Below are 24,512 nucleotides of genomic sequence, written 5' to 3'. Positions count from 1 at the left end.
TCGCTTGGGCCCGGCAGCTGCACGACGCGGCGGTGCGCTGGCTGCAGCCGGGATCGTCGGAGGGCAAGACGCTGCTGGTGGACAAGGTGGTGCTGGAGCAGTTCGTGGAGGGGCTGCCTGCGGAGACGGCGAGATGGGTCCGGTGCCACCGTCCCGCGAGTCTGGAGGTGGCGGTGACGTTGGCGGAGGACCACCTTGCCGCTAGAGCGGGGGAGCCTGGGGACAGCCGCCGGAGGCCGAGCAAACAAGCCCCAGTGCCGGCACCGAGGCGCCGGGTACCTGCGCCAGGGCAGGCAGAGCCGGCGCTGAGCCCCACTAATCCTTTTGCTGCGTATGTGCCTTCCCGGGGATCAGACATGAGTAGTGCCGCCCCTGAGCCACGGAGAGCAGCACAGACGCCGGGGCAGGAGTGCTGGAAGTGCGGGCAACTGGGACACCTGAGGAGGGACTGTCCTCTGATGGAAGTGGGGCAGGTGTTCCGCGTTGCCGGTGCCCCAGCACCCTCTCCCGGTCCAGGAGGGACATACAGCATTCCGGTAAGGACTCGAGGGGGTATACGCCATGCTTTGGTGGACACGGGCTGCACGCAGACCCTCGTGCACCAAGGCTTGGTTCGCCCCGGGGCATTGCTGGAGGCGGAATGGGTGGAGGTGAAGTGTGTTCATGGTGGTGTTCACAGGTATCCCATAGTGCCGCTGTTATTAAAGTATAAGGGCAAAACGCACAGAGTAACGGCTGCAGTTAGCCCGCGCCTGTCGCATCCCCTAATTCTGGGCACGAATTGGCCGGGTTTTCGGCACCACTTGTGAAATGCACTATACACAGGTACGCCCACACACAGGTCTTTATCACCAGGTTCCACATTTATTTACAATTTTCCCCGGTTATGACTGAACACAGTCTGACAGCTGTCAGTCCCAGCTGATTTCCCTCTCTCTCCGCTCCTCTCCGTCTCACTATAAAAAGGGAAGGAAACCATTATCAGTCCAAATCGCCATCAGCTGTTCTCACCGGCATCTCCAGCACCGCCCCGTTGAGCCCACTGCACCACTCCTCCCCTGCAGCCGCGCCCGGGACCACACCTCCGCCACAATCATTAAACCCATTACTGCACTGAAATGTGCATAAAATTTGAATATAAGTTGTGCGGCCTACATTATAAAACAAATTGTTTCCATACTTCTTTTTTTAAAATTTAATGTGATATGGACTGTTGTGTTGATTGTTGCCTGTTTTACACACATCCACAGCACTGAACCAAACACACATCTCTGTGGGTCGTCGTGTTACAATCCAAAGCAAAATCGTTGCTGTGAGAGTAACCACAAGCCTCACTCACTCGACAACTCAGGTGTCACTATCTATTTGTTTGTTTGCCTTTGTTTTGTAGTTGTTTTGGTTGTTACTACTGTATTACATCACTCTGTGGTGTATGTAGTATGTAGCTATGTAGTAGAGTAAGTTGAACAAGTAACCTCACCCCAACAAGGCAGTTAGAGCTGAGTGAGCAATTGTTTCTTTGTCATGTTTGTCTTATGTGTATCATTGTAAAAAAACAAAGAATTACTTGAACGCGTCATTTGTTTCTGTGGTACTTATAATTTTGGAAAATGCCTCTAGAGGTAAACAGTTAAAACAAAAGAAAGAAGATTGTTTTAAAGAACCTTTAGTGGATTTAGTGGAATGTAGTATTGAGAATGCAAACCGACATGATACCCAAAGAAGCAGTAGCAGCAAAACATAAAAAGAAGGATTTTACCTTCCTACCTGTGTTTGACATATTCATCCACCCCCCTTCTACAATCAGCTGAGCCATGCTCTAGGATTTCTAGCCTTTTTTTTTTTTGGCGAGAATGTCTCACGACAGTGACTTAAGCAAGTGCGCCGTTAGTGACAACAGCTGTGTGCAGATCAACAGTGGATCACATATCGATTGTGGGAGAGAGTATGAGCGTGCAGCGTTTAAAGCGTGGAAGTACTGACCTTACTTTGAGTTTGATTCCATAAAAAGTGACAAAACCATTAGCGTCCATCGTGCGTGGGAAGAACTTCTTTTTACAGCGAAAAAAACCCCTAAACTTCCAAGCAAGCACCGAGTGCGCAACGACGTAATGGAAAATTCACAGAGAAACTCGCGGATTCTTCAACTGACCACGGCACACCTGCACCAGGGTAAACCTCCGCCTACCGCAGTCCTGCTTTACAGGTGAAAATAGAGCAACAGGACCGCTGAGTCTTTGACTTTATTTATGTTCTGCTGTGTTTTACTTGCATCTATTTGAAAGAGTGAGTGTAAACACAAAAAATATTTTATTTTATGTGCTGGAATGTGCAGAAAATAGGTTTGAATGTTAAACAAATTTATTCAACTCGGAGAATGTTGCATATAATTACATTTTTGCTTGATGCATAAAGTTAAAAGATTAAAACTAATAAAACAAGTTTAAAAAAAAAAAAAGAGACTTTTCCATTTGATTACATTTTGTATGATGGATTATGTAGAAAAAGTAGAATTGGGCTGAAAGATCTATCACTTTATCACCTCTTCAGGTTGTAAATCGTGTTTTTAAAAAGTAACTAAGTAATTAATTACTTTTGAAAATAAGTAATCAGTAAAGTAACAGGATTACTTTTTTGGGGAAGTAATCAGTAATTAGTTACTGATTACTTTTTTCAAGTAACTTGACCAACACTGGTTGTTAATAATAAATTAATTAAAGCAACGAAACAACCTGAAGATCCGGTTGGGAGCCGAAAGAGCCGGTTCTCTAAAAAGAGCCGGAAATCACATCACTACTAACTTGATTAATGACAGTTTTTCGAAGAAACATCAGGTGAAATTTGTGATTGCATAACTGTCACAGTGGTTTTGCAGATGTACGTCACGCTCTCTCAACCGTTGAACAAACAGTAATTAAGTTTTGGCTTGAACGGAAACAAAAATTTCACTACGAAAAATTCCTAAATGCATTTTCTAAAGATTATTTTTATTTTTACCTTTTGTACTGAATGCCAAAGTAGGGACGATTTATAAAAAAATTTAAAAAAAAGCATATTTTGTGTGCAACTTTTAGAAAGACAAATATCTTCATCTTCAGAGAGTCTCTATAATAAAATTTCATTTATTTTTGTCCGGGACGACGTTAAATTCATGTGTTAAATTGTTTTTTACATGTAAGATTACATTTATTTTCCAGTCAAGAACAACAACAGTAGGAAACATATCTCTCGCTGTAAATTTCTTCCCGCTTTTGTTCTGCATTCAAAAATTTCAAATCACAATAACGTTGCAGCATTGGTATTTAAGGATTAAGTGAAAATAAATAGGCGTAATTTGTCCGAGCAGCCCCCAGTTCTCAGGACCACAGACTGTCCCCAGCAATTTCGAACAAAGTGTTTCATCTTTATATCAGAAACACGATTCTCCTTCAGCTGCCTCTCATTGATATGAATTGCGAGGCTTTTCAAATCAATGGGAGGCAGAAAGAAACTCGCTTCTTCGTTGATATAGAAAGACATAGCCAGTTTATTTTAATAATGATCAATGTAATCTACCAAAACTGACTTTGATTAATGAGTCACAAACGAGCACACCCCACGATAGCGCAGTTAGTGTAAGAGCAGGTTTTACGTGTTCAAGAGGCAGATCTAGGATCATGCTGACGCTCTAAGTGATTTTTTTTTTTTTTTTTTTTTTTTAATTATCATGCATTCTTTTTTTCTTTGACATTATTTAGCTCAATTTTCAAGAGAAATTGCATTTAAGTTTGATTTTTTTATTTTATTTCTGGGAGTACTGCATTTTTTTTTTCAATCTATGGAACTGGAAAATAAAACAGGATTTTGTTTTTAGTAAATGACGTTTTAGGTATTTTTTGTGGATGTAGTGAAAACATGTTTGTGTGTTTTACTGAGTGTTGGTTTGAAGATACAGGTGTTTGTTAGTTTTTCTGTGGTTCAATTATAAAGGTGATTGGTTAATTCAGTTTTATTTACTGTGATGGCATGCCACACATGGTAAGCTCCACACCTCACCACCCGTTGATTCACTTTAGTTTAATTTACAGTCACTACTTTAAAATATTCTATTTATTGTTCAATATTGTTTCTTAAATGTATTTATTTTTCCATCACACCTTCCAATGTTTATATGGTGTACACACATATTAACCTTGCAAGGTCAAAGTTCTGTTTTATGTTATATTAATACATCTTTCTTTGTTTGAGTTACCTGGGGTTTGGCTTCTCCTGTCTGGCAAAAGATATGGCAAAGGGCTGCGAGACCTGAAGTACCACTGACAGCCTAATTGGATTGCACCACATGCTTCATTGCCTGGGGGGTGTTTCATGTTTGTTTCATTGTTTTGTATTAGTTGGTTATATGGCAGCCATCTTGTTTTCCCCCGTGTGTGTCATTTGGTTTAGCTAAACCGGTATTTAAGTTCCCCTGTGTGTCATTTCAGCAGGTCAGTTTGTCATGTTTGTTTGAGTTTAGTTTATTGAGTTGACCTCTTTTATTGGTCTGCCTGTTTAAGTTTTGGCTTTGTTAAATATATTTTCATATTTTTGGGTCAATAAAACCCTTTTTTTTTTTTCTTTTTTTTTTAATTAAAACACCTGTGTCCTTTATGCTTTACTGCTTGGTCCCTGACATTTACACAGCACCAAATCACAACAACAGGGCCCTATTTCAGGAAGCCGGTTTAGAAAACTCAGAGTGAAAAACGATACTCAGGGTTGAGTAACCCCGAACTGTCCAACTCGGAATATTCGGTTTCAGAAAGGCTGATAACAAGTAGTTCAGTCAACGCGGAGTTGCTTTAACCCCAAATTAAGCGCGCGCACGAGGATACATAAAGCCCTGATTAGTGGAGCACAGATTAAGCGAGTCACCATGGAGACGGAGGGAAAGAAGGTGCGGTCAATGTATCTTACAGCGCTTGAGGCCGAAATTCTGATGGCAGTATATGCAAATAACATGCAAATTTTGCGGAAAAAAGTAACACAGCCTCAGCTGCAAAAGAAAGGGAGCATGCATGGCAAAACATAGCCGACAGAGTCAATGCGTGAGTGTTAATTTAAACATTGATCTAGGGATTTCCCACCCATTTAACACGTTATTTTATTATATTTTATTTTTTATTTCATACATTTTATTTTGTGACGTGATGTGAGCGCAGGTGCAACCCAACAGGCCCCAAACGTTCCTGGCAGCAAGTAAAAATGAAATATAAAAATATAGTCCAAACAGGTGAGGTGTAATTGTATTATGAGCCATAGTGCTTGGTCTGTTTGTCCGATGTAAATCAATTGCAGTTAGAGGCTACATTAATTTCCCCTCTGTAAGCACTTATTGAAATTATCTGAGCATTACAAGTACATATTTGCTTACTCTGTATGCTCATATGCGACCCGTTATAGCCACTAGAAAAAAAGTGGAGGCCCGAAAAACAGGTGGGGGTCCTCCACCACCACCACCACCACCACCACTCACAGAGGCTGAGCAGTTGGCTTCCACATTTGTGATAATGTTGGCAGCATCACATATGATCTTCACAGTGCAGAGAACACAAATTAGCATCCATTACTATAATGAAATAATTTGTTAGTTTGAAATGCTACAGGGAACTATGTACCTGCACATTAATGCTGTGGAAAGACTTCCTGTTCACATAGTCTCCTTCATTTACTGAAGGAGCAATGATTGGAATGTGAGTGCCATCTATACAGCCAATCACGCCTGGGAACCCTGAAAATAAATGTAAAATTTAAGTAGTAGTTCAAGTATCACCACATCATGTATTAAGTTTCGTTCATCCTGCTACCTGCAATTTTGTGGCATCCCTCTTTGATAAATCTTGTGGGTCTATGACCGGGAAACACCACAAACGAGTACAGGAGACGTTTCAGTGCAACTGTAACATTCCTGACTGCCCGACAGACGGTAGCCTTGGAAACGTGCTCAGCGTCACCAATATTATACAGAAAGCTCCCGTTTGCAAAAAACCGAAGTGCAATACAAATAATATGTACAGAACTGAGAGAATGTCCGCGATGTGTCACATGAGCAATATTAGGCCTGAGGATGTTATTCAAATAAATTATAGATTGTGCTGAAAAACGGTAACATTCACACAGGAAATCATCAGGAAATGATAAAATGTCCGAACGCGCTCTAATCACTCTCTCCCGGCGGAGAGCTCTGCGGAGAATTTGTGCTTCAACATCTACTGGCTCTTCAAGGAAGGGGCACGCCATGTCTGACACTTCCTACAGTCAGGTTTCCGACAAAGAGGCGGAGAAGGTCAGGGTTAGTTGAAGTAAACCTGCTAGGGGGCAGGTTAGCTTCACGGAGTGTGTCGTCATAGTAACTCACTCAGAATTTATCTAAACTCGCTTTGTGAAACTGAAAACCCAGAGTTTTCGCTAACTCAGGGTATACTTACTCAGATTTTGCTCTAAACCGGCTTCCTGAAATAGGGCCCAGTTGCCCAAAGACACTTTATATTGTAAGGTAGATCCTACAGTAACACATACAGAGAAAAACCTAACTTGGATGACCTCCTATGAGCAAGTGATTTGGCAAAAGTGGGAAGGAAAAACTCAACCATCTGCTGCGACCGGTTGGTGTGAGTGGTGGAAGACAGGAAAAAGACATGCTGTGGAAGAGAGCCAGAGATTAATACCAAGAAAAAACAGTTGGTTAGAAATGCCAACTGTTGCTTCATTCTGTGTAGGTTAGTGATGTAGAAAGACAAGTTGTAAGCGATATAGAACCTTTTATATTTGCTCTAATAGTATTTGCACATCAGAACCAGTTTGTGTTACTTGTTAATTGTCCCCTTTTAGTACTTTGCTGGCCTCATTCTCCATCTAACATGACTGTCAATGAACCATATTTACATTTTACTTTATTTCAAGCAGCCACATGAATAATAAAATATTAAATTGTAGTTAAAGATCTGAAAATGTATCGAACTTTGAGAAAATGAAGAAACCTTTTCTCTCAGAGAAGAGTTGTTCCTCTAAGTCCTCAAGAGCAACTATCCTGCAGCTTTTAGATGCTTCCCTACTCCAACACAGCTGAATCAACTGGTTTGATTACCTCTTTAGCATGCCATCAAGTTTGACAAAGGCCTGATAACAAGCTATTCATTTGATTCAGGTGTGTCGGAACATGGACGCATCTAAAAGCTGCAGGACGGTAGCTTTCGAGGACTGGGATTGGGCAACCCTGCTCTAAGGTTATTATAGGGTTTTTTAATTTGTTTGTTCACAAGATGGAGCCAAAGTGCTTCAAAATTACAAAGTCATCATTAAGTGAAAAGAGATAGTGGAAAGCTGTGGGTTGGCAACCACAGGAGTGAATCCAAAGGTGTAACATTAAGTAAATCATTTCCCACACCCAAGCATTTGTAGCCTAAGCTCATTTACAAATCCTGACAAGTTTGCTTTGTTCACAGTTGACATATTCGCACACAGATCCTGTCACTGACTCTCTGTCTGGTGAAAAAGACCCCTCAATGGGGGTCAGCAGGGGGTCAGAGGATGAAAAGAGCATCAACGCATACGCAGTTTGGGAAGCACAGGCACCTTCTCAAGCTTCTCATTGCTTCTTTTCTGAGAGCCTGTTTTCTTTTGACAGTCCTTGTCCTACGTGCAGTGTATCTAGTTTTGCTTCCCGTCAGCTCGTTATGTTTGATTACTCCCAGCTGTGCTCTCCTGCTGTGTCTCATTCACTCACTACTCCCATGTGTATTTAAGCCCTGTGTTTCCTCTGCCCTTTGTTGCGCCGTACCCTCGCTATGCTGTGTTTCGTCCCTCCGTGTTCAAAGTGATTCCTGGTTCAGTTTCTAGTGTTTTAGTTTTCTTCTTTCGAGTTTTGTTTTGTATTTGTCATAGTGATTTCCAGTAATATAGCTGCCACTTTCAGTTAAATTTGGTGTACTGTTTTTTTTCATCCCAAAACACAGAATTCGTATGAAGGAAACTCGTCCACCACAAGGGATCACGCCTAACAGGGGAACAGCCAATCACAAAGCAACAAACAAAAGTCAGGTGATTAGTGTGAGCTGTGGGTACTCCTTCCTGACGTTTTCCTGTGCTGGGTTGTTTCCCACGTGGTTTGGACTGACTAATGTTACCTGTTGGGCTGGTGGAACTTTTTTAAATGAGTATTTATTTCGTCATTGTGATACTGTTTCTGTACTGGTGTATCGTTTTATTAGGTGCTGTAACATTTTATTATAGGCAGAAAATAATTATGAATGTGTAACAGTGGTTGCAGGTATTGACTGCTGTTCAAGTGAAGCTTTTTTTTTTTTTTTTTTTTTTTTTACCCATTATTTCCCATTTGGCAGTGACGGGAGGGTTAAGTAACAGTCAGAGTGTCTTGGAGGGTTTGTGTGAGTATAGTGAAGTAATCTTAGATGGCAGTCAGTGCAGAAAACCGAAGAAGCATCTAACATGAGTGAAACTGAGGGACTTTCTGTGAACAGCTTAAAGCTCCTCAGGTTGGGAAAAAAGAAAATAAACCTTCTCCCCAGTCTGAGGTCCAGAACGCTCTGGAGCAGGTTATCTTCAAGGATGTCTCCATACATTGCTGCATTCATCTTTCTCTTGACCCCAGTCTCCCAGTTCCTGCTGCCAAAAAACATCCCCACAGCGACACACTGAAACCACCATACTTCACTGTAGAGATGTATTAAACAGGTAAGGAGTGGTGGCTGGTTTGCTCCAGATACAATAGCTAATCATTTTACTAAAGTTTTATTTTAATCTACCATCCAAAGATCTTTTAATGCATCATAGTAGGCTTCTATTCTAACTATATATAACTGCTTCTTGTAAGTAAGTCATCCTCTTTTGCTGGGACTTGAGCGGCTGTGGTATTACAGGACTGGCATAACAAGTTGGGCACAACTGTCACCTCTGTACCACCTTAACAATGGTGTCCACAACAAAAACTCGGTGTGTGTGTGTGTGTGTGTGTGTGGCAAATATGTGAGTCTTATGACAACCGACATAACGCCTACCTTTTTGTCTGCAGATAACACTTTGATAAGTCACCGCTCAAAATGTTTAGACGATGAGGGGAAAAAAGTAAAAGCAGCACAAAGTTTATCCAAGCCAGCATGTGTTTGGGGTGGAAAGTTCATAACAACTTAGCAGTCATTGTAGCAGGTAGCATACAAGAATATTAGCATAAAGTTTGATGTTAACATAAGCTAAACTGCTATCAGCTAATATGGTTTATCATTTAAAATGCATGAAAGTTATTAATTTTATGCTACTTTCTTGCAATAAGCTAAATTTTAAATGGCATGCTTGGTTATGTTCTTGAACCATACAATTGAATGTATACATGTACTGTAAAGGCCCTGAATTAATAAATGAATAATACCAGTGAATGATAAACAGTTAATTGCCAACATCATGGACACAAACATGCTATAAAGACCCAAAACACTACCTCAGAGGTCCAACTAAGAATTAATTTCTACTTGTAACTACCAGAGATGGGCAGTAACGTGTAATCTGATTACTTTTTTCAAGTAATGAGTAAAGTAAGGGATTACTATTGCAAAAACGGTAATTAGATTACCGTTACTTTCCCGTAGGAAAGCTGCGTTACTAAAACCGTGAAATTTTTTATTTTTTTATTTTTTTTTTTTTGCAAGAATGTCTCACGACAGTGACGTAAGCAAGTGCGCTATTAGTGACAACAGCTGTGTGTAGATCAACAGTGGATCACATATCGATTGTGGGAGAGAGTATGAGCGTGCAGCGTTTAAAGCGTGGAAGTACTGACCTTACTTTGAGTTTGATTCCATAAAAAGTGACAAAAACATTAGCGTCCATCGTGCGTGGGAAGAAAACTTCTTTTTACAGCGAAAAAAAACCCTAAACTTCCAAGCAAGCACAGAGTGCCCAACGACGTAATGGGAAACTCACAGAGAAAGTCGCGGATTCTTCAACTGACCGCGGCACACCTGCACCAGGGTAAACCTCCGCCTACCGCAGTCCTGCTTTACAGGTGAAAATAGAGCAACAGGACCGCTGAGTCTTTGACTTTATTTATGTTCTGCTGTGTTTTACTTGCATCTATTTGAAAGAGTGAGTGTAAACACAAAATATTTTATTTTATGTGCTGGAATGTGTAGAAAATAGGTTTCAATGTTAAACAAATTTATTCAACTCGGAGAATGTTGCATATAATTAAATTTTTGCTTGATGCATAAAGTTAAAAGATTAAAACTGATAAAACAAGTTAAAAAAAGAGACCTTTCCATTTGATTACATTTTGTATGATGGATTATGTAGAAAAAGTAGAATTGGGCTGAAAGATCTATCGCTTTATCACCTCTTCAGGTTGTAAATCGTGTTTTTAAAAAGTAACTAAGTAATTTTGAAAAATAAGTAATCAGTAAAGTAACGGGATTACTTTTTTGGGGAAGTAATTAGTTACTGATTACTTTTTTCAAGTAACTTGACCAACACTGGTAACTACTTATTATTCGGTCACCTTAGTTTAAGGAGAAGTTATTTTTACATGAGAACGTGATTCATGTGATGTAATGGATGATATAGTAGTGGAAGTGTTTCTTTAGTGAATATGTGAGGGACATTCACGCTATAAGCAGGAGAAACTGATAAAACTGCCTGTTTGAATATGTTGGTTACAATTTTATATTGCATAGTTAACAGGACATAATGTCCTTTTAAAGATTTAGACTTTAAAAGGACACCAGCATATAATTTTCAAACTAACCCTAATATTATAGTAAGATACCTTTCTAGTTTATTTTAACCAATATACTGAACTATCATGTTTAGAAACCTACATAGACCAAATAGTCTATAAAAGGGGTCAGCAACCTGCGGCTCTGGAGCCACATGCGGCTCTTTTGTCTCTACACTGCGGCTCCGTGGTTTGGGAAAATAAATTGTAAAAGTATTTAGCTGAAGTGTATTTCATTTGTGGGGGGTTTTTTTGTTTTGTTTTGTTTTTTGTGTTGTTTAACTTGTTCTAAATTGGAAGATTATCATGATATTGAAATATAAAAATAAAATGATATTTTATTATTTTTCGTCGCTCAAAATAAGGATACACTACTCACCGAAACGCCATGCATTTATCCAGACTTTCAACCCCAGGTAGGCCAAGTATGGAGAAATGTAAGAAAAGAAAAATATCTGAAGAAAATAGAACATTTAATGATGCCTGGGCAGATTTATTTGCGTTTACTTCTGACGAGAGCAGCCTACCAGTATGCCTAATTTGTGGATTGTCGATCTTCAGATCCACATACGTATTTGAGCAGCTATTCTCCACCATGAACTATTATTAAAAACAAAAACCGCTCACACCTCGCAGAAGACAGCTTACAGTCCTGCGTAAAGACAAAAGTGACTTCGTACAGCCCCGGTCTGCACACGCTGTGTGCAGAGGTTCAGGAGCAAAAGTCCCATGGAAAACTTGTCACGGCAGACCCGATGATGTTTGCATGAACATGCTTTTCGGCTTCTCTTTATTGACTACTTTTCACACACAGTTGCTGTACACATGCAGCTAGCTTTAGCTTTCCAGCACACAGCCCGACACATAACACAACAGTGGAGAGAGCACAGACTTTAAGGTGGCGAGGCGTGATTGCGGACACTCAGGTGCGTCCACCTCTTCTGCAGAGGCACTGTAGGCCAATAAGGATGGCGGCTCAGTTTTTGTTTGCTACATGGATAATTTAAGTTCAGCTTTTTTAATTAATTTCAAAGAGACCTTCAACTGGATGTCTTTCTTTTTTGTAATTTTTTTTTTTTAAGATTTCAAAATGTGTTCATTACAATAAAATTTCATTTTCTTTGTAGCACTTCATGGATTTCATAAGCAACACTTTATAGTTGTTTATACAAAGCATAAAGGTAAAAAAACAATGTATGCAGTGTTATGTTCATTTTAGATGTCAAAAAGTATTTGCGGCTCCCAGTGTTTTCTTTTCCGTGGAAACCGGGTCCAAACGGCTCATTGGGTCTTAAAGGTTGCTGATCCCTGGTCTATAAGGTCTAAAAATTGATGCTATAGAGACCTAATCACCCAGTAGAATATTTAACCTGTCATATGTGTCTTTGGCCTATTGTCCATCACTGACATATAACAACTGCTCCTTATTAAAACTCAAACGACTGATTACACATCAACACTGACTTGTCAAAGTTCTTTTAAAATTATATATAAAATTGCTAGCTCAAGTTGATGACAGAGGTTACAACAGAGGTTCGTCCTTAAATGTGTTTGTCTTGATAAGTTGTTGGTAACTACTTGTAGAAGACAACAGATACATTGACCAAACCATCTGATACATAACTCCAATTACCTCCCAGTGTTCCTTAAACCTGTTATTGTGTGTTATGTGTGCGTTTGAGGATTTCATTTAGTAAAATCTTACTTTGCATTTGCAAATCCATATTTTGAAATTGCAAAAACTTTACAACAATGATGGTGAAACCTACTTAACAGCAAAGCCAGACACAAATGACCAATTTTCTGGATTTTTATTGGAAACACAAGGGATTATTTGCGCAGAATTGATCCTCTGTCCCCTACGTTCAAGCATTTCCTTTGACAGTCCCGTGCCCTGCACCAGTTTATTCTGTTTTGCTCCCTCCCTGTCTCGTCTCGTGTGATTATGTTCAGCTGTGTTTCCTGCCTGTTTGCCATTTCCATAGATTTTACAGCACATAAAGGCTCTGTCCCAATTTAGGGTCTGCACGCTTGAAGTACGCATTTCAAGTGCGGTTACGTCACCGCCACGCAACGACGGCTGTCCCAATTCGAAGTGTACTTCAAATGCATACTCCAAATGCGCCGTCGATTTCCCCAAATATCAAGCGTGGTCCGGTGCACGCTTCGTGGTCCCATATATCCCACAATTCATAGCGCGGCGGTGGGTGTGGATAATTTTGCCGCAAAATACGGCAGAAGGGAGCGGCCGAAGAGGTTTTTTTTTTCCAAACTTTATTGAACTTATAAAGCGAACAGTCAGTCATTCCAGTTCAGTTTGTACAGTAGACATACAAGGCAAATAAGAGTAACAATATACAGTACAATGAAATAAGGTTGAATAAATAAAGGATAAAAAAAGAAAAAAAGGGGGGGGGAATGTGACAGACTTCATAACAACTTTGTACTTGAAAGTTGTGACAGCTCATTCGTTAAACATTTCTGAATGAATTTCAATCAATGATAAACCTTTTTTATTGGAAGTTAATTTAAGAGAGTTTAAGTAATATTCAATTTCAATCAAAAACAAATCAAATGATGGGGTTGAGTTTTGAAATTTACATTTATGTATATGGAATTTCCCTAATAAGATGGAGCGGCCGAAGAGTGAACTGTCAAAAGTACTGAATATGACGTCACTTATTTATGTGCGAATGTTTAATAATTAAAGTCAGTCATATATCCACAAACACAACAAGCTGAAAGTCAGTGATTGATATATATATATATATATATATATATACATACACACAAAGCTGTATGTAACGTGTCTCGCGGTTAGTATCATGGTTGCTAGGCAACCTGAACAGCGTGACGAAGCGTATACCGTCCCATTTCACAAGCCTCTCACTTCCGCACTTCTCGTACTTATAGTACGCACCGTACGTAGTGCGCGTACTTCAAGCGTGCAGACCCTGAATTGGGACACAGCTAAAGAGTGACATCAGCCCACAACTTCTGCATATGACAATGAAGAAAGACTCATACTCTGCCTATCCCGGAGCCTGAGCAGGGAAACTGCTTGTTTCTACCCGCTTTGTGTACTTATTGCTCTTTACATGATAGAGCCTGCATTTTATCTTCTTTGGAAAATGCTAGTTGCATAAGCCAGGACTGAAGATGTTAGGGCGTAATGACACAGAGGCCAATACGGAATGCAGCAGGCAATTTCTGCTATGTGGTACCTGTAGGCTAAGACTCCGGTGAGTCAAGAGACAATTTGTAATCTGATAACAGTTTTGGTAATGTCACACAACATACCTGATTACTTTATTAACTTTATTTGACAAGTATACCAGATTTAACCTAGAAGTTGATATGAATGTAATAGTTTAAGAAGTAGCCACAGTATTAAAGTGTCTTCATTCTGAATGCTGCACCTTTTTTGTGCTTTTTTTCTGAGACACAACATAATAATAAACAGAGCTCTTATGTTTAGCATATCTATATAACGCAATTAAATGGTTAGGCGCAAATGTGTTGTACATTCACACTATTTAACCAAAGATATGAACCTAATTAGCTAGGATGCATGAAGCCATACTCTTTTGATAAAGTTCAGGACTGAACGACTGAACACAATCAAATGAGGAGACAGGGGAAGCAAAGTGGAACATGGAACACACAGGGCACGAGCCTGTCAAACTAAAACAGGAAGTATGGTGCAGACAGACGAAACCCAGGGAACAGAAGGAGAAGAGAGAGGGAAAGGAAGCAAGGGACAGATAGAGCGAGAAAGAGAGAGACCAGACCCCAAATACGAATGTATACAAATATAATTATATATTATTGTTGTTATATAAAGGAACATGTGTATGAAATGTAAGTGGCACACTAATTTCAGAAAGTAATAATAATAATAGTTATTATAATTTTTATTATTATTATAAAGTGAAATAATAGTCTTAGTTATAACATAATATAAACAGAAAGTGATACCTACATTTCTGTTGTCAGCTCCTTTAAATGCAAGTCCGAAAAATAAATGAATAAATAAATAAATAAGCTATTATAATTATTATTTATTCATTTGGCTTGAAAAAAGTTTGTTTTGGTACAACAGAGCATCAGCTTGATCCTAGATCTGCAAAACCTGATCTTACACTTACACCAACTGCGCTATCGTGGGGTTCTCATTTGTAACTCATTAATCAAAGTCAGTTTTGGTAGATTACACTGATGACTATTAAAACAAACTGGCTATGTTTTCGTACATCAAGTCAATCCCATGATGAGGCTGAAGGAGCGAGTTTCTTTCTGCCTCCCATTGATTTGAAAAGCCTCACAATTCAAACCAGTGAGAGGCAGCTGAAGGAGAATCGTGCTTCTGATATAAAGACGGAACACGTTGTTAGAAATTGCTGAGGACAGTCTGTGGTCCTGAGAACTGGGGGCTGCTCTAAAACAACCAGCTTTATAGAGAAAGAAAAAACAGTGCTAAAAGAGAGTGGATCATTTCAATATAGAGACTGTCTGAAGGTGAACATATTTGTCTTTCTAAAAGTTGCACACAAAATATGCATTAATTTATTTATAAATCGTTTCTACTTTGGCATCCAGTACAAAAAGTGAAATAAAAATAATCTTTAAAAAATGTATTTAGGAATTTTAGGAATCTTTTAGAAAAAAAAATCTTGTGAAGTAAGACACACAGAGTAGTGAATTTCAACACGTATATATTTTACTTGCAAGGAAGGAAAAACATACACAGTGAACGTCTATGCAATTACTCATTGGGGCAATCCCGCCAGTTGTATTTATACACTTAACAACTTTATGCCAAGATTCAGCTGTGTGCAGGCAGGAGAAGGAGCCAAACGCAGACACGAGGGATAAACTCAAAATGCCACAGCTTTATTGGCAGACATTGGGAAAGCATACACAACTACAATGAAACTAAAATGGGAAAAAGCTAAACTGATACTGAAGGAGACACACAGGGTTGTGTAGATCATTTTAGACCTTTTAGATTGCTTGCTCACATTGCTTTTTAGTAACAGGAAGCTATTTGAATACAAGAGAAAACAAAGCAGGTTAAATAAATGTTTGTATTTATTTATTTGAATCCTTAAAGGACAATAGGTCCGGTCAAATATTAAACATTTACAATATAACTATGCAATATATTATATTAACAACAAGGCACTAAATCAAGCAGGCAGTGTTTATGTTTGCTTATAGCTTAAATGTCCCTCAAATCCTTACTAAATTCCTTACCATTCTTAAATTCCCATACCTATCCTTACCATTTCCACAACTATTTTACATGAATCACATTCAAAGAAACAGAAATTCATGGAATTTTTAGTGGGTCCTTCTAACATATTTGTATTCTTGATATTGGCACTAAGTGTTTATCATTCATTAGAATTAACAATCACAGTACATCATGGACTTTACTGCAAGTATTCAGTTGTATGGTTCAAGGACGTGCAAACAGTTGTCACTTATATTTTAGTTCAGTGCAAGAAACAAAGTTACATTTAGATTTTGTTCAAATTTAGATTTGAGCAACAACATTGTGCACCAGCTTGCTGTGTTACAGTATTGATTATTGTCAAGTTGTGTGAATCACTACAATGTGAATCCCCGTAAAACTGAAGTGAAAAGCTACGTTGTCTTTTGTTTTCTTTACTTAAAGTACCTAAATTCTGTCTGTGATACGACATCTTGGGATGTGTTAAACAACAGAGCAACATGGTTTGGCTGGACACAGGCAGAGTAATGTATAAACAACACATCATGTGAAGTATTGTATACTACTGATAAATGGACAGGTTCTTCTATATAACACTTTTCTACCCTACCTGAGCACTCAAAGCGCTTTATATAGCGTCCCTCATTCACACATTCATACAACGACTTCTTCCTGTGTTTAAGTTCGAGCTAACATTCACACTGTGATGGGTGAATCAGAGAGCGATTTGGGGTTAGTATATTAGGTTGCAATGCAACCATAATAAATATGGTAACAAATTACTTTGGAAAATAATGTTAACCAGTGTAATGTAATTTGTAATTAATTACTTTTTTGAGTGATAAAGCCAACACTGTGAGTAAATATGTGGGGAAAAAAGAACTTCAAAGACGAGAGTAACAGATCCACACTGACCACGTATACATCAGCCAGTGGTGACTAGTCATGAACATTTGGAAATAATGAAATGGAGTGACTGAAGAACAGAGTCATGATTGAAATCAATGAAAACATTAACTTTGTTAAAGTAGTAGGTCTTCCCAGCAATCAGTTTAGGGGAGCTGCAGCGATCATCTCTTTCCAGGATGTAAGGCAAAGGCAGAGCTTTCACTTTGGCCTCCATCCCATGGACCTTCAGCACACTCCTGAACACAATGCTCTGCAGCGACACACTTTCCACAGTCCCAATGTGCACTAAACAATGAGACACACAAGTACTTTACATATACTTGTAAACAGCATTTGTTCTGATATTTAAAAAAAATCTAAATAACAGATGATATCTTACTTTCTTTGCAAAGATCGATTTTGTTCAGATTATCCACAGATAGAAGTCTGGATCCTAAAAAAAAGAACATTGTAGGTGCATTATTGGTTAAATACAGAATCTGGGCTGAGGCATTGAGATAATATGACATACACTGAAGATAAACTTTGTGAGAGAACAGCTCATCAGACACAACAGACCATTAATCATCTTTCTCTGATCCTGTCCTGGTTCATGGATTCTTCTCAGCCCCCCAGCACAGCATGACCACAGGGTGGTGTTATAGTAAAGGTGACCACAGCATCTGAACCCTGTCTTGGCAGAGTAGAGCACCTCTTTGTCCTCATTTGAGCAGCAAATGTCCTGGTTTTTGAAAAGATATATAGCATTTTATGTTAAATAAAAGCATGATTGATTGGACTCATTGAACACTGTGTTAGTTCAGGCAAGCCATAAAGTCAACTTCAGCCTGTAATGTTGATACAGAGCTGGTATCAGGCACATTTTTGGAGATTAATAGAAAATATTACAACAAACAACAGATTTTCATCATCATTACTAATTCTACCTGTGGCTTTTGCAGAATGGATCCGCAGCACTGCGCATCCCCTCCATGCTTGTCTAATGATGTCAGATTGTACAGTGTTCCTGCACAGCACTTCATCTGTGGGTCTTTAATGTTGTAGGCTTTGACCCCACAGCAGTGAATGTTTTCTGATTTCAGATGTCTGGTTGGAAAACAGCGGGACACATTAATATCAAATAAGGACAAAAATAAATAATTATGTCTGTAAGAGGCTGAGTTAGATGAGTCTGTAAGGAGGCAACAGATGAAATGGAGGAAACACACTTTGAGGCTGGAATTCTTGCATGCAGTTCATTTACAAAAAAATGTGATTACCAGGTTAGTGGAATGAACAACCAATGAAGAAACTTGTGCCAACAAACTTAAGATTTAAAAAAAAAAAAAAAAAAAAACTATGGAAAACTATAAATCAACTACATGAAACTCTAAAAGGCTTACCTGGTAAGATCCCAATCCCCCCTACTATAAAGGGGCTTGGAACTTATCATTGCCTGTTTGGCAGTCTGGATCTCCAAAGTGGATTGCATTATGGAACAGAGTAAACCTGTTTACTGTTTTCCTGTTTGAGGTTTACTCTGTAAACCTCAAACATCCCAGATAAGTTGAATTGTCAATACTGACAATTTAACTTTGCAATAAATAGTTTTGAATGCATAGGCCCCCTGCACAATTATGTTATAGTATGAAGATGATGACTTGGGAAATGCTAACATTACCAGAAATATGTATTTTATCTAACCTACTTACCACTTGAAACAAACTAATAAAGAAGTGGTTCACAGCAGCATTAGTGTCACATTCACTGAGACAACTCTATTCTTTCGGCTAGATATAAAACAATAGAAATTGCCATCTTAGTGTTTTGTGGGCCATACTCAGTCTTAGTCCTCAAGAGGCATGGGTTATCCTGTGACAGAGTCTTTATGTATAGTGTTGGATGTCATTCTGGAAGCTAACTTCTTCATTTAACAGTCTTTACACAAGCTGTGCACTGAAAGCAGAACATCAGAGCTCCACTTTAAGCTCTCAGTCATTGTCTACATAGAATGCATTTATACCAAATGCACTTTGACAGCTACTGCAACTGGAAACAGACTCAAGAGCAGCCAAAAAGTCAACCAGTTCAACTCCAACAGACATAACCATAAAAGTGAATCCTGAGTAAAAATACCTGGTGAGTTGGGCAATAATCTATATATTAAATTCAAATGTGTCACTTCAAATTGCAAAATACTTAATGATGCAATAGCTAAATACTTTAGCTCTAAGATGAGTCATGACCACACAGAAACAAGACACGGAACACAATGAGACACCACACAGACTGAAAGAAATGTATTTTAAGAGTCCTGGGAACCAAACGAAGGCAGGGAAAAGTTTGTTACGCAACTGTCTGTGTGTCTTAGAAACCATATGAAATCATCAGCTATGAAAAATGTTTCATTCTACTTCTCTTCTCTCTCTCTCTCACTCAGAAGACAATACATTAAACTAGTTTCCATGCTCCCAGCTGCTCTGACTGACTAAATTCAAAACAGGAGCCATTAGATACTAATCAGATAAAACAAAAGAAGAAATCCCTTTTCAGTGGATTTTATCAGCAATGTAAAGCAATATGTCTGTGAAGGTTCTCAGTCATCCAGGCCATCATAGTCAAAGGAGCTTGCAAAGAAAAGCGTCTGGACTTCTTTAAGTTACTTGAAGATGTTTCACCTCTCATCCGAGAAGCTTCTTCAGTTCTAAGGTCAAATGGTGGAGAGTCCCAGATATAAACCTAGTGGGAGTTTCCCCCCACAGAGGGACAAAAGGACCCCCCGATGATCCTCTAATCGCCTGAGCCAAGGTGTGAAACTGGGTGTGGGTCCCAATCAGCCAGATTTTCGGGTGAGCTCATTGTGAAACCTGGCCCCACCTTATCATGCGAATTCCTGAGGTCAGATGGCCCAGGATGTGAGTGGGCGTTAAGGCGTCTGGGAAGGGATCTCAAAACTGGATTATAGATGGCAGAGAGTTGGTGTCGTAAACCCCCGCCTCTGTTCAAAGATGGTCGCTCACAGTGGACATAGATGGCTTCTTTCACTCCTCTTTCAAACCATCTGTCCTCTCTGTCCAAAATGTGAACATTGGCATCCTCGAAAGAGTGTCCTTTATCCTTAAGATGCAGATGGACTGCTGAGTCTTGTCCTGTGGAGGTGGCTCTTCTATGTTGTGCCATGCGCTTGTGAAGTGGCTGTTTGGTCTCTCCAATGTAGAGGTCTGAGCATTCCTCGCTGCACTGTACAGCATACACCACATTGTTAAGTCTGTGTTTAGGCGTTTTGTCTTTCGGGTGAACCAGTTTTTGTCTGAGCATGTTGCTGGGTCTGAAATAGACTGGGATGTCGTGCTTGGAGAAAACTCTCCTGAGTTTCTCTGATACACCAGCTACATAGGGGATGAAAATGTTGTTGCGTCTGTCTTTCTTATCCTCCCTCGCTGGTGTCTGATCTTCTTTTCTGTGCCTCTTTGCTGACTTTAAGAACGCCCATTTAGGATAGCCGCACGTTTTGAGTGCTTCCTTTACATGTGTGTGTTCCTTCTTTTTTCCTTCAGGCTTAGAGGGAACATGTTCTGCCTGGTGGTGTAGGGTCCTAATTACTCCAAGTTTGTGTTCCAGAGGGTGATGGGAGTCGAACAGGAGGTACTGGTCCGTGTGTGTGGGCTTCCGGTAAACTTCGATGTTGAGGTTGCCATTCTCTTCAATGTGCGCTGTGCACATTGAAGAGAATTGACAGCGTCTTCATTAATCCCATGCAAACGTACACCTATCTGGAACAACCCTGACATATTACAAAACAATAATATGATAAACTTTTCAGATTGGAGTGGTAAAGGAATCAAATATTTAGAACATATACTAGAAGGAACAGAATTTATTTCATTTGACAGACTAGTTACACAATATGGGATCAACAAGAAAAGATTTTTAGAATATCAACAAATTAAATCCATAGTAAAAAAGAAATTTAAACCGGGTCAAGTTGAACTACAAACACCACCAAGTGTGGTTCAATTTCTTACTCTTAAAACCCCCAAATTACTATCCAAAATATACAGAATGCTTTCTAAAACAGATGAATCAATATCACTTCCTATTGCAAAATGGGAAGCGGATTTATCAGTTAACTTAGACCTAAACTTCTGGTCTCAGATTTGCTTAAAAACCTTTCATCTAATTAGAAATCCCAGTCTTCAATTAATTCAATACAAAATATTACATAGAGTGCACTATACAGGTCATCGGATATTCAAGATGGGCTTTACGTCTACCAACAACTGCTCACACTGCCAAACCAATTCACCGGACAATTATATCCACGCTCTTTGGTTCTGTCCACCAGTTCAGAAGTTTTGGCGCGAGATATGTGAAGACTTATCGAAGTGTCTGAAATGTAACATTCCAACTTCCCCCTTAGTGTGTTTGTTGGGCAGCTTAGATAATGTCACTTCAGAAAAGAATATCGCCCATATGGTTTTCACTGCCCTATGCATAGCCAAGAAAACAGTCCTCATGAACTGGAAAAATAAAAATAATCTTAATTCTAACCAATATAGAAATTATCTATTAGATTACATTAGTCTTGATACAGCCTCTGCCACCACATCAGATCAATTGCTCTGGGCTCCTTTGATCAGTTCCATCACCTAGTGGGGGTGGGGGGTCATAGTTTGGTCCCGCCTTCACTGTTGTGATTGGTGTGGGGGTAGGGACAGGCTTAGGGCGTCGGGGGGTTCCCCGGAGGCATTTTCCTTGGGGGGCTCAACCCGGGGTAGCGGTCATGTCCGGTTAGGGGCTCTGTTGGCTCTCCGGTGACTGTTTCCTCGCGGCTGCGTGCAGCGGGGCTAGGGGAGGGTCTGTGCTGACGGACGTGGGTTACTGACCTGGTAGCCTGGCTGCCCCTGGGTGGGTCCGGGATGGGCGTGAGGTTCTGGGGGCGCTCCGTCTCTGGGCTGGGGCCCGGGCCGGGCCTCGGGGGCTTGGGTCCTGGTTGGTGTGTTGCCGGGGTTGTGGGCGGGTGGGTGCATGGGGGCCCAGCCCTGGAGCAGGGTGCCGCCGGTGCATCGAGCCGCCTGGGGGGCTCTTCAACTGGTGGGGAAGATTGTCACATCTTGCAGGAGCTTTCCTCTCCTCAGGGGCTCTCTCTACAGGAGGGGGAGATACAGGAGAGGTGGAGGAAGATCTCAGCCTGGGTGTTTATTGTCTTATGTAGTCTGGAAGAAGAGTGGATGGTGGGGTGGGTGCAGTTTTCTCTGTGGTGGGGTTGGGTGGACTGTCCTGGGCTCTGTGGGGCCGGGAGGCGCTGCTGCGCTGGGCCCCGGTCTGGATGGGCCCGGGCCCCCTTTCCCTGGTGGGTTGCGGAGTATGGGGTGCCTACTCCGCGACCCTCCGGAAGGAAGGGAGGGGCAAGTGACCCCTCCCTGGGGCCAGCTCCCCCGCTGACCCCAGGGAGGGGTCACTTGCCCCTCCCTTCCTTCCCTCCCCATCTCCAGCTGCCTCCCTCTTCCCGCTCCACCACAACCACCCACACATGCAGGACCTTGGAGTAGGGGTATGTCACCAGGGTGCAGAGGAGGCCACCCCCCCCCCCCCCCCCCCCCCCTGTCCCCTTCTGGCTGCCTCTGCCTCAATTTTATCCCACAACTTAGACATTAACATTACTCACACTCTCATTACACATACATATAGGATCTTGGGGGTGGGCACGATACACGGAATCCAAAGTACCATCAGGGTGTACACCCCACCCCTGGCGTCGTTGCCCACCTCTCAATGTTAAATACACGTAGACATTGAGGGCCAGAAGGAGGGACCATGTGCTTACCTGCTGCTCTCTGGCAGGTAGCTCCATGCCCTCCTGGGTTTTAAATGCACCTTAGAACACACATGCATCAACACTACAATGAGCGGGTGGAGGGAGGTTTGGAGTCTTCTCTCACCCCCATTCTCTGCGACCTGCTGGAGCGGGGGGGCTAGGAGAAGGAGTTGGCCGTCCGACTGCGGTCTGGAGTGTGGGGCCTCCCTGCTGCTGCGGAGTCGGGGCGGTCTGCCTCCCCCCACCGCAGGGAAAAGGGTAACACCACCTGGGTCTGGGTGCAGTTCCACCCCTCCAGGGGCAAGGGTACCTAGACCCGGGGCTTAGAGTACGCTTGGGGAGTGTGATCGTGTGTACAGCGTCTCTTTATGTCTGTCTCCACGTTGGTTGAGTGTGGAGTAAGTGTATATGAGAGCATGAGGGTGGGAATGGATGTTTGTAAATGTGTGTGCCTGTATTTCTGTGTCTATATGTCAGGTTGGGTGTCAGGCGCCACCTCTCTGGGGACATCTTAGGCCCTCCAAGGTATGGAGGCCTATCTCCACCCCTCCACCACTTCCCCTGCCAGTGGCGGACTCCCTCAGACATCGGTGCGTTGGTGGTTCTTTGTGTCCGGGGATGGGCGTCCAGGTACACACCGGCTCACTCCTTGGCGGCCTGGAGCCTGGGGCTTGCTCGGGCCACTTCGGAGGTGGGGTGCCCCCGGCCTCTCGGCCTGGGGCTCGGTCACTCAGGCACGGCTGGCTGCCGGCGGAGCTCACGGGCGCGTCACTGCAACTCCCCCTGGCTTCTGCTCCGCGGCTGCTGAGTGAGCCCTCATCTGGGACTCTCCTCAGCTCTTTCTGGGACAGTGGCGCGGCTGCCCCTCTGTTGGTCTTCCTTGGTCTCTTGTGTTCTGGGGGCCTCTGGATGTCTGGAGTTTTGATCTCCTCCATACCTGCTTCATGCCCTGGAGGACGGGGCTGTGCCCCCCCCACACCCTCTAGCAGATCATTACATGAAGGAACCTTTTAAAAAACAAAAAACAAACGCGTCCATGCTCACAGGTGTACACACGGGTGATCACACCCACAAACTACACCCTTTTTGGCTCCTACCTCAAAGCACACTGTGTTCTGTTGATCTTATGTGCTGCACAATAATGTTTAATATTTAGTATTTACTGTCATATTCCCATATATCATTGTGATGTTGTTTATTCTATCACTCTTGTTCTCTTCTGCTTGTTTTCTTTTTTCTTTCTCAGCAGGTGACCCAGGTGATTGATATATGCATTTTTTTTCTTTTTTTCTTCTTTTTTTTCTTTTTCTGCTCATTCTGTTGGTTTTTGGTTTTTGCCCTTCTCCCCCGTCCCTCTTCTCAGCTGTTTCTCTTTCCCTCTTTCTTCTCCCCTTCTTTCCCCCAGTCAAGTCTGTCCCGTATTCAGTAAGTGAAAATAAAATAAACAATAAAAGGTGAATCAAATGGACCATTATGGCAAGGCTGGGATGGTCAATTTGGTAAAGTAAATCCGTTGGGCATCTTTCTTTGCCTTTAGACAACAATTCTGATGGCAAAAGAGCCAAACGGGACAGGCAAAAAAAAAAAAAAAAAAAAAAAAATGTGCACAGCGCAGTCCAGGAAAGGCAAACAGTTATCCTTTGTGTCTTCCCTGGTGAACTTGATGTTTTTATCCACAGCGTTAATGTGCGCAGTGAAGGATTCCACTTCTTGTGTCTTGATTTTGACCCAGGTGTCGTCTACATATCTGTACCAGTGGCTGGGTACTCTTCCTTTGAAAGAGCCAAGAGCCTTCCTTTCCACTTCCTCCATGTAAAGGTTGGCTACAA

Source organism: Rhamphochromis sp. 'chilingali', assembly GCF_963969265.1.
Source record: "Rhamphochromis sp. 'chilingali' genome assembly, chromosome: 8".
In the NCBI taxonomy this organism is placed as follows: domain Eukaryota; kingdom Metazoa; phylum Chordata; class Actinopteri; order Cichliformes; family Cichlidae; genus Rhamphochromis; species Rhamphochromis sp. 'chilingali'.
The sequence above is the reverse complement of the archived record's forward strand: the minus strand, read 5'-3'. Positions refer to the sequence as shown.